The sequence below is a fragment of the Suncus etruscus genome, chromosome 8, assembly GCF_024139225.1.
Source record: "Suncus etruscus isolate mSunEtr1 chromosome 8, mSunEtr1.pri.cur, whole genome shotgun sequence".
Classification (NCBI taxonomy): Eukaryota; Metazoa; Chordata; class Mammalia; order Eulipotyphla; family Soricidae; genus Suncus; species Suncus etruscus.
Window position 1 is genome coordinate 73,815,010 of NC_064855.1, and position 3,153 is coordinate 73,818,162.

Consider the following 3,153-nt stretch of genomic DNA (forward strand, 5'->3'; position numbering starts at 1 on the left):
TAAAACTTATGTTACAATATGTCTAAGATTTAATATAATAATTGATTAGATAAAGGACACTTTTACTTCTTGCCCAATGAAAAGAGATAAGTATTAAGATTTTATATGATGTCTTTCATGATTTTACATAATAAAAATGAGCTTCTATTTTAGAATGCTTTAAGGAATCTGAAAAATATTGATTTAATTAAAAACAAAACACATAAAATAGGAGGCACTGTGGCTGGGGTGTGGTGATGAGTTGTGAATGTGAACATGGGTGTGCAAGGTGAGTGTGTGTGCCCACCGCAGCACTCCTCCCTCGCCTACACCTTGATCTTATTTGATCAGTTTGAACCCCCACCCTCAGCCCTGCCAGGGTCCACCAGAGTTGAGAAAAATCTCCCTCCTGCAAAGCCCAGTGCTTAGCCTTGTCCTGTGAGGCCTGCCAGGAGGCAGCGGCATCACCTGAGGCCTAGTTCTGTCCTGGGCCCAGGGTTGGTTCAAGGGGTCTGGTGCTCAGATTTGATGAATTGATCAGATAAACGAGGACTAGAGGTTCACCTCCTAGGTCACTGAGTTTATCAAAGGTCATTCTGATCTGAGCCTGGAATTTAAAAATACATAAAATATAAGTTAATAAAATAAAAATTTATGGAGTATTTATATACTGTTTTGCATTAATCTGAGACAATCTCCAAACACTACTCAGAAGGACCTGGGCCCCATTGACAATTCTCAGTCAAGTTTATCTACATTTCAATTACAAGAAAGCTAAAGAAGTATGAGATCATATGAGACTCCAGTGGATCAAAGCACAGTGCTCTTATGTTCCTGCATGCAAGGCAAACTCCCTACTGAATGCTCCACAACTTCAGACCACTGAAAACATTTTTTTTTTTGCTTTTTTCTGTCCACAAACACCTGGTAATGCTCAGGATTACTCCTGGCTATGGGCTAAGAAATTACTCCTGCCTTCGGGCCAGAGCTGTGGCACAAGCTGTATGGAATCTGCCTTGCCCACATTAACCTAGGACAGACAGTTGTTCAATCCCCTGGTCCAATATGGTCCCCTGAGCCAAGAGCAATTTTTAAGCACAGAGCCAGGAGCAATTTCTGAGTGTCACCTTGAGTAGCCCATAAATCAAAAAAAAAAAAAAAAAGGAAAAGGAAAAGAAAAAGAAAAACAAATTGCTCTTGGCATGTGGAAAGCCAGGAATTGAAACAAGATATGTCCTAGGTTACTGCGTGCCAGGCAACCAACTTACAGCTTCTCCATCACTCTTGCCCAAAGATTACTACATTCTATTTGAACAATTTGTTTTCAGATTCATGTATTCAACAACCAGTTTTCATATACAACTAAAAGTCTAATGCATAAATACTTGAATTACTCTAAATTGGCATCCACAAAGATAGAGTACAAATATATGAATGAGAAAAATCACATACTTACTACCAAATATGCTTCAGACATTATATTCAAGTAATACTTCTCATGTTTTGGTTCCTATATATCATCTAAAAAATCAAATTACAATTCAATTACAATTTAAATGGTCCTAAGATTTGATGTCATAATTTATTAGATGTAGGACACTTTGGCTTCTTATCCAATAAAAAGAGATAAGGATTAAGATTTTATATGATGTCTTTCCATATTTTACATAATAAAAATTAGCTTCTATTTTAGAATGATTTAAAGAATCTGAAAAATATTAATTCACATTAAAAAACAAAATACATAAAAATAGAAAGCAGTGTGGCCTGGGGTGCTGGTGATGAGTGTGTGAGTGTTAATGGGGCAAGGCGAGTGTGTGCGCCCATGCCAGCTCTTGTCCCCCACCTACACCTTGATCTTATTTTATCAGGTCTAATACCCAAACTCTCAGGCCCTGCCATGGTTGCCCAAGATGAGAAAATTTCCCTCCTGCGAAGCCCCCCTGCTTGGGCCCTGTGCAGTGAGGCCTTCCTTGAGGCAGGCAGCATCACCTGAGGCCTAGTTCTGTCCTGCTCAGAGTCTGTTTTGAGGGGTCCGTTGCTTTGGATGTGATGAATTGATCAGTAAACGAGGATCAGAGTTTCACCTCCCAGGTCGCTGATTATCAAAGGTCATTCTAATCTGAGCCTAGAATAAAAACTACATAAAATAATGTTAATAAAATAAAAAATTAAGGAGTATTTAGATTGCTTGCATTAATCTGAGGCAATCTCCCAATCTCTCAGAAGATCCATGGCTCCATTGAAAATTTTCAGCCCAAGTTTATCTACAATTTCAATACAAGAATCTAAAAGAGGTACATGTCATGCTTTACCTTGTCTACATTGACCACCTTGCAATGCAATGAGGCCTCATGATGGAGCTGAGCAGTGGCGCAAGCGGAAGCATTCTGGCTCGATCGCACTAACCTAGGACATACCATGGTTCATTCTCCTGGGTTCCCATATGATTAAACCAATCGATAAGTAATTCCTAATCACAAAGCTAAGAATAACCCCTGAATATTACTGGGGTGTGGCCCAAAGATCAAGAAAAAAAATTGCTCCTGGTACCTCAGGGGAAATACGGAAAGCCGGGAAATTATTCTGGGTCCATCCAGGTTCTGCCTTGTGCAAAGGAAATGCCCTGCTACTGTGCTAAATTCTCCAACCCCTCATTTAATATTGTTAAGACAATTTTATTTTTTCATCTTGATTGGTTTTGATGTGAGTCAAACCTAGCAATGCTCTGGAGTAATATTTATCAGAACACAGAGCTCCAAGTAATTAACAAAATTTAGCCTTGTGAATTTCCATGTGAAGCATTTTATCTAATGCATGAAGCTATTATTCTTTTTCTCGAATAATTATATACTATAAGAATACATTTTATTTTATATTAATATTTTTCTCAGGGCTATACCCTGCTTGAGTTACACCTGGCAATGTGTTAATAATTGCTCCTAGTTGGAGCATTATATGGATGCCAGTGGATCTAACCAGTGGTCTGTCATAGTTTAAGTTGTGCAACCTCTAATACAATACTGCTTCTGCTAATGCTCCTACCACTGGAAAACTTTTTTCTTTAGCTTTTTGGGCCATGTTCGATGACGCTGAAGGGTAAATCTTGGGCTATGCATTCAAAAACTCAATCCTGGCTGAGGTACCATATGGGATGCCGGGGGATCTAATCGC

General features: G+C 38.9%; 2 pseudogenes; both read left to right on the forward strand.

Annotated features, from left to right (window-relative positions):
• Positions 1-203: 203 nt before the first annotated feature.
• Positions 204-584, forward strand: LOC126016739 (uncharacterized; annotated as a pseudogene).
• Positions 585-1,725: 1,141 nt separating this feature from the next.
• Positions 1,726-2,105, forward strand: LOC126016758 (uncharacterized; annotated as a pseudogene).
• Positions 2,106-3,153: the final 1,048 nt, after the last annotated feature.